This window comes from Mytilus edulis, chromosome 2, assembly GCF_963676685.1.
Source record: "Mytilus edulis chromosome 2, xbMytEdul2.2, whole genome shotgun sequence".
Classification (NCBI taxonomy): domain Eukaryota; kingdom Metazoa; phylum Mollusca; class Bivalvia; order Mytilida; family Mytilidae; genus Mytilus; species Mytilus edulis.
In genome coordinates, this window is record NC_092345.1 from 15,019,760 (window position 1) to 15,028,863 (window position 9,104).

Here is a 9,104-nt window from a genome sequence, read left to right on the forward strand (position 1 = left end):
TTTACTTGAGATCCAAGATCTATCATTATCTGTAGGAGCACTGTCTTGAAGTTATTTTTTAGGTTTTATTTTTTAGGTTTATTTTTATATTTTTAGGTCTTTCCACCTTTCCGTGGAAAGACCTATTGATTTCGTTCTGATTATTATTTTTTTTTGTTCCGCCTAATTTTTTTCTTGCGTATTGTTGATGTTTCAAAAGATGTCGCTTAGATATTTGAAATATGATATCCTAAAGTGTATGCGCTTTCAAAACTGACAACTGCGTAACCAAATACTTTGCGTTGTAAGAGTTATCTCCCCAAACACTGTTTTTCTTGTGGCCACTACTCCTTCGCAACCATACAAGATTACGACAAATTTATTTTTCCAAATTGCTCGTTACATCTTCAGGATTAGGTGTTTAGTTTTGACCAAGCTATCCGGAGACTCCATATGAGAGTTATTCCCCCTTTTGTATTTGATATAAGTGAAATGCATTTCTCACTGGTAAACTATAAGTGATAGAGACCTAGGGTCTTTTGATTTGAGATCCTTGGTCCAAAAAAATTAAAATAAGGTCAAGGTCAAAGGTCAAGGTCATATTCTAAATTTTTATTTTGACTTATTTTTACTAGTTTTCAAAACCTTATAACATATCAACATCTTATTTTCACTAAATTGTTAGTTGAGACATGCCGTTACTTATAGATTTTGGTTGACAGGGTGCGTAAACAATAAATAGGAGTTTTCACCCATCTTATATTTAGAATTATGCGTAAAGTGATATAACTCATTAACCATACATAATAAAGACCTAGGGTCTTTTGATTTGAGATCCTTGGTTTATGACCTTGAAATTGAGGTCAAGGTCATAGGTAATTTGCACATTCTAGATATTGACCTTTGCTTTAAATTCATATTTATACACTATAAAGCCATTGGAAATGACATTTAAAACTGATTTTTAATATTTTGATAACAAAATAGATATTGACTGGTGGAAAGACCTTCAATTGTTTTCTGAACAATTGGTTTTTAATTATTCTTGCTTTTTTTTTAATTAAATGCTTTCACAAAAACAGTGTATATATCTACTTGAAACACTATCATAAAACTATGGATGTAAATAATCCACTTTGCCTGTACATGGAATCTTATGCCAATAATAAATCCTATATTTGTGATAGACGATAATAAAATATTTCGTCGGGCAATAGTTCTAAGGGTATCATTATACATATTTGGTTTAGTGACAGTTTATGGGATATGCATTAGTGATATGATAGATAAAATATATTTTTAAGAATAATAGTCAAAATTGATACTTTTAATGAGAAGAGCAGTAGTAAAGGGACAAAATAAGCTTAAAATTGAGAATGGAAATGGGGAAAGTGTCAAAGAGACAACAATCCAACCATAGAACAGACAACATCAGAAGGTCACCAATAGGTCTTCAATGCAGCAAGAAATATTTATAGGATATGGGACTGCTTTTTGCGATATTCGAGAGAAAAAAATGACGGGAAAAGGCTGATATTCTTTTCGTTTAATTCCTTCTAATTATACTGCTTAGAGAGAGGGTAACTCGAATCAACTATACATTTCCTGTACTGTTATGATTGACTCTTATAGTAAGGGTGGTATAGAAACCCGTATTATATTATATTGCGATTTCGAAATAAAGATTTAGCAATACATTATTGTACAAGGAAGTTTTGCGTTTGGTGTTCCATTCTTCTTTATCAATACGAGAGATTAAAAAAATGCAAAGGTGAGATAGAAAGAAGTAAAATCACAAAAATACTACATCCGAGGAAAATTCAATCGGAAATTCCCTAATCACATGGCAAAATCAAATGACAAAACACATCAAAAACGAATGGACAGCAACTGTCATATTTCTGACTTGGTACAGGCATTTTCAAATGTAGAAAATGGTGGATTGAAGCTGGTTTTATAGCGCTAAGCCTCTCACTTGTACGACAGTCTCATTAAATTCCGTTATATTTACAACGATGCGTGAACAAAACAGACATAATAAATAAAATAGTCAAAATATGGGTACAGCAGTCATTACTGTGTTACAATTTTAAAAGAAACAATTTTACAATAAAGCACAAAAGCATCTATCAAATTAAAACATATTCATTGCTTCGCGTGTCTGACGTCAGAAAATATATACGTCACATAGGAAGAAATTTTGTCGTTCAATCTTTATACAATACAATTTTATCATTTCACATGGGGAATGTTGGCATACAGGGTAAAAAATCAAAAGTATGTTGTGATTAATTTCAGAAATAGACCGAGATTTAAAATTGTAGAGAAGACCTGATTTTTAACCGGATTTTTGTGACAAAGATGTTTGTTATTGATTTGGGGATGTACGGCGGGTGGGCGGTCGGCAACCAAATGTTGTCCGTGCATTTACTAATAAACCGTTCATCCAAATCTTTTAATATGTTGTTACTGACAACAAAATGAAGGTCAAGTTCAAGAATGACGATTTTGACTTTTACCTTTCAGGAGTTATGGTTCTTGAAAGATTGAAAAATGGCGTTTCCAGTCGTGTCCGTGCATTTACGCATTAACTATTCAACCAAAGCTTTTCAAATTTTAATATGATGTTACTGATGACAAAATGGAGGTCAAGTTCAAGAATGACGATTTTGACTTTTACCGTTCAGGAGTTATGGTTCTTGAAAGATTGAAAAATGGCGTTTCCAGTCGTGTCCGTGCATTTACGCATGAACTGTTCAACCAAAGCTTCCCAAATTTTAATATGATATAACTGATGACAAAATGGAGGTCAAGTTCAGGAATGACGTTATTGACTTTTACCGTTCAGGAGTTATGGTTCTTCAAAGATTGATTGATTGATTGTTGGTTGCTTAACGTCCAGTGGCAAATATTTCATGCATATTCAGGACGAGACCAAGTTCACAATAAATACAATAGGTAGGTTGATACAATAGAGGCCATCTGGGATGATGGTCGGAGAAATGTGGACTGCCACAGGAAAAGGAGGGTATATTGGATAGGGACAGACATTTTGCCTTGAAACAGGCCACCTACGGACCCCTCAAAGAGTTGTTGCAAGGGTTCTTAACGTGCAAAGAGCGTGGCACTCTCTTTACACGAGGCATCGGATTTAACGTCCCTCTTCTGACCGGACGTGACTGCGAACTTGATACATCCCGCACAGCCAAACGGACGCCCCACTTCGGCAAGCGTTTTACTGCCGGTCGGGAGAAGACCAAGTGACCATATTTCTATACCCCAGTCCCCCTTGGGGATCTTGACAGATTGAAAAATGGCGTTTCCAGTCGTGTCCGTGCATTTACTCATGAACTGTTCAACCAAAGCTTTTCAAATTTTAATATGATGTTACTGATGACAAAATGGAGGTCGAGTTCAAGAATGACGATTTTGACTTTTACCGTTCAGGAGTTATGGTTCTTGAAAGATTGAAAAATGGCGTTTCCAGTCGTGTCCGTGCATTTACTCATGAACTGTTCAACCAAAGCTTTTCAAATTTTAATATGTTGTTACTGATGACAAAATGGAGGTCAAGTTCAATAATGTCGATTTTGACTTTTACCGTTCAGGAGTTATGGTTCTTGAAATATAAAACAATGGAGTTTTCATTCATGTTGTTGCATTTACTCATGAACCATTCAACCTAAGCTCTTTCAAATTTTAATATGTTGATACTGATGACAAAATGGAGGTCAAATTTGATATTGACGATTTTCACTTACACCGTTCATCAGTTATGGTTCTTGTGATATTGCCAGGACACAAATAAATGTTAATAAATCCGGTTTGCTGTCGTTATGACAGCCTCTTGTATGGATACTGAATCTCATCAAGGACCTTATTTCATGAAACAAATACTGTGCATCGGTCAGTCAAGAATATATTGAACATCATGTCCATAACTTTTGCATACTTTCTGTGTGCACTTTTGATTATTTGTCTATTCATTGTATTGCCCTTTAGATTGTAATTTCAAAGTAACTAACAATTGCATCGTACAATTGTTCCACTTACAATTACAATTTACAATGCATTAAGGTCAAATGAGTTTTTGTGTTCGGTTTTAATTTTTATATCTTACTGTGTTATATATCATATATATATGTTATAGATTGCCCAACAATGTAATTTTAACACACTATTTAGTATGTAAATATAAGAATGTTTAAAATATTTACAAAATGATGAAATTAAACGCAATATTTCGATAGACCAACTAGCTTTATCAAGCGTGCATCGGTCTAGGTGAAATCGGATGTAAATGATAAGAACCTTTTGCAGCTCAATGTATATGTTGCACTTGAATTTAGCTGCCTTGAAAATAAGAAAATTTTGCAGCTCAATGTATATGTTGCACTTGGATTTAGCTGCCTTGAAAATACATAATTGGTAGTTGAAGTAAGCAACGTCCATTGGCCAATATTACGGGATTAATATGTTACACTTGTGGTATTCAGTATGTGGGAGAAACAATGCCTTTTTGGACAAATTTAATATTCGGCTCATTAGCCATCGTTCATCGTCACAAGACCTTTTCGTTCAACGAAACATCATTTTGATAATGTTACTTTCCAAATCATAGAAGTCAACACCGAGTGGGACACCACGGCGAGAAGGAGGAGAGAAAACTTTTGGATCCACCAACTCCACACTTTAAAACCTTATATTTACATACTAAATAGTGTGTTAAAATTAAATTGTTAGGCAATCTATAATTTTATTTGTGTAATTGAATTAATCTCTGTACTGATTAATCCACACTCCCATAGATTTGTATGTCATGTGCTGCTATTTATAGGCACTTATATATATATATATAACAAATCAAAAAGGGTACAACATCACCATTAAATAACTATAAAATGAACAAATATTAGATATTTCGGATAACAGATATCCTTATTCAATAATAGCACGATGTCAAATGAATCATGTCAATATATAATCAAACTGAGAAACTATCAAAATCTTGAAATTTATACAATTTAAGCGAACACCACAGACGCTGACCAACGGCTTAAGACAAGATGGTGGCATAATGATTTCCCTTTTAATTTCCTTTTGTATTTAACTTAATTGCTTTATCCACATTTGTTTATAAATTTGATTGCTTTGTTTACTCTATGTGTTGTATAGAGACATGTGATTGATTTACTTACTTTATTTGTTGTATATAGACGTTTGACTGCCTTGTTTGTCTTATTTGTTGTATATAGATGTATTTGCGCTTCAATTGAACTTTTCTTTGGTGAGGTCTAGATCAAACTTTATGGAAACATTTATATGTGCCATAATTTTACCTGTACTTTTTGCTTTGGTGATACTTTTTGAAATCGTTAGAATTCCGCGGTATACATTTTCAAACAGCAACTGATCACTAAAGGTCATTAAACTTGAATTATTCTTATGGTTTAATTATAAACAGATATAGACTTTTATAGCTGACTATGTGGTATGGGCTTTGCTCATTGTTGAAGGCCGTACGGTGACCTATAGTTGTTAATGTCTGTGTCATTTTGGTCTTTTGTGGATAGTTTTCTCATTGGCAATCATACCACATCTTCTTTTTTATATAGATACAACACGGTAGGTATAGTGCCCGGCTAGGATCATGGTTTTTCGAGTGATTCGGTCCATTTTTTTCGAGTGTAGTTCTTGCTTTTTCTAGTGATGAAACATGAGATTAGTTCAATTAACTGCTATTTTGTAACTATAGCAGTGTTTTACATTACTACCCATCTTATATTGAATAATATACATGTTTTGATCAACAAAGAGGCACAATGTCCTTATATTTAACCAAAGAATTCAGTTTTTGTTATTGTCCGGGTTTTTTCGAGAGCAACTGTGAAATCGTCCAGGCTTTTAAACAAATGGTCCGGTTTTTTTACACCAAATTTGAATAAGAAAAAGATATTCTAGACATTAAAAAAATGGCTTTTTCTAGTTTATAACTGTAGTTATTAAGTGAAAGACAATATCATATTTTCTCAATAAATCATCAAAAACATATTAATACATTGATAAGTACTTGGCTGAATCTCGAAGTACATACATTGATCAAAACGAAGCTTTTTTTTCAATTTAATACAAATTTTCTGTTCGGAGAGCGCTCTTCAACTACTTTCCAGTGTTTATTTAGAAATAACTTTATCCTTATCAAAACGGTGTTTACAAAATGTTGAATATAGTGCATGGAACTCATATTCATTTTAACTTCATTTCATGCTACTTTTGATTTTACAGTTAATAGTATTTCTTGTTGTGAACCCCGGAGATTAAAAAAAGGAGTAATAGTCCTAATAGACAGCAGTGAAGAATCAGAAAAATGCTATGTAAGAAAAGATATTCTACTAAAAGAGCCCTGTCCCACCCCCATAAAAAAATCCATTAATAAATTGAATAAAAAAAAACACCGCTTAATACATTTTTATTGCCATTGAAAAAAAATTTGAAGAAAATTTCATAAATAATCAACAATGAAATGAATATAGATATACGAATATGTGGTGTGAGAGCAAATGAGACAACTCTCCACCCAAATAACAATTTATAAAATAAATCATTATGGGACAATGTACGGCCTTCAACACGGAGCCTTGGCTCACACCGAACAAAAAGCTATAAAGGGTCCAATATTACTAGTGTCAAACCATTGAAACGGGAAAACCAACGGTCTAATCTATATAATAAAAAACGATATCCATATTTTCCATTTTTTTTAGGCACTTTTCTTTTATTGAAAGGAAGTTCTCATGGTGTTTAGTTGCTGTATGACCAATTATCACAAAGGCATAATCAGACTACTCCTCACAGTAGTAGCATTTAAACACTTTCGGTTTCCATTTCTTAAACAATAAAATAAATTATACAAGATACAAGACAAATAGTTAATGAAATATTTCGGATGTATACGCTTTTAAAAACAAACATATATATATCACTTTACACAATATATGTATGTACGTCTCAATCCACATTGTCTATGCTTTTACTTACATTAGATTGTTGACAGCACGAATATATAATGTTCATGCAATTTATAAGATGTGAGAAAAGAAAATATACAAATGAACTATACTTGTTTATAGCATGCAAGTGTTGATACACCATGTGCCTCGAAAGTACTTCGTTTGAACCTTTATTTTATAGTTTTTAAACGTAAATACACCAACAAATAACATTTTTAGCTATACGAAATGTGTATTATCACTCGATAAAACAACTACGCACTCGAAAAAGCCAGGACTGCTCTCGAAAAAGCCCATGATAAATGCATTTAGTCTCAAAATGTCGTTTTCAAGCAATAACAATAATTTGTGTAAAGTGTCTGTATATCTATTGATATATAGATTCCATGTATGCATTTCCGTCGACGTTTGCATTGCTATGTGTATGAAAATGGCTTTATTCTGTATTTTGGAATCAAAGCATTGTAAAGCTAAACTTAACTTTTTTAACGAAAAAGAATGATGATATATTTTTATCTCAAATGCTAACATACCTTGTTTAACCTTGTATATCAAACTCAAGCTTCAATGTCACGTCTTGTCAGAAATAAAGTCTGTTCGTTTACATTTTTGATCATATTTACTCGAAAAGAAGTGGTCTCACTAGAAAAACCACGATCCTATCCGGACACTTTACCTACCGTGAACAAGTTATATTATTAATATTGAACTCACTTTTATGTGTCTTTTTTTCTAAGAGAGAACACCTTTATGTTTTTATATCATAAAAATAAATGTAAGTATAAAATTTTTGATTTTCATATATTCTTTTCACTACAAAATGCTTTTGAAAGGAAATATAGTAAGTGTTCGAGTTGTCTTTCAAGAAGGGGAATGTTTACACCAGTATTATAAATTAATAAAAAATTATAAATAAATTTATCAATGAAAGTCATGAAAATAATGATTTGACACTGAATATGAAAGAAAAACTCTATTAAATATTCTGTATGGTTCTTTGGTGATAAAATAAAATCGAAAGATATATATTTAATGAATCATTGTATATCAAGGTAGGAGATCACAAATGTGTTTACTTTTCAATGAGGAACTCATTGACCTTTTTATACGATAATCATCTGTTCAAATATTATTTCCGATTGTTTTTAAATTTTTGCTATGGCATTGTCTTTTAGTTTACGATTATTCATGACAAGTGGGAGGTTCAGCTAGCAATAAAATCAGCAATAACCCATTATTTTCTTCGCAGAATGCCTGCACCAAGTCAGAAACATGACATGTGTTTTCACTCGTACCTTGTTCACTCAGTATTTCGTCTTTAACAAATTGAGATTCATTTCTATTGGAACAACCGTCTACCTTCCGATGAAAATCATCTGCTTTCCTCTTTGTCGAATAGTTCCTTCATATAAGGCAGATTTCATATCAAGGCTAATCAAGGAATTCCAAAGATTACTTTAATAAAGATAACCAATTTTATTTGCTAATTGAAAATAAAATAAATAAAATAATTTAAGACAGCAGAGAAGATAATTCTGTTTTAATTGGTTATACTAACCGACTTAAATAAAAGAGTGAGCTATTAATACTGTAAATGTATGATGTCTCTAGTCTGGTCAAGGGGTCAGATTGTCCTACTTAATTATACGATAAATTGTTGAAATTAGATAACATGTTTTCACGTGCAGAGAAATTTCACTTATATGACCAATGCATGATTGGATATCATCTTTCTTATTGGTCAATGATCTTGCGGGTCAGCACGAGTTCAAGTGTAAGTACATTGTGATTCTTATCAAACAATTTGTTCAAAATTCCCACCCACATACCGCCCTTAATGTTATCTTTTGAAGTAGATATGTATATATGTTTATTTATGGGGCAGATTTTTCTCCCCACCTTTGCTATTCTTTTTCATTTATTCATTTGACATGATATTAGTTGATGTAATTTCGTATTAATTATGTATTATTATTTCATATTTAATATGAACTTTTATGTCAAATGCTTTATTTGCATTTTATAATTTTGAATAAATGTCCTTTTCTCGTCAGCTTAGTTTTTATATCTTATAGCAAATCAAGCTCAGACTCTGGCTTGTTTATACATAGTATG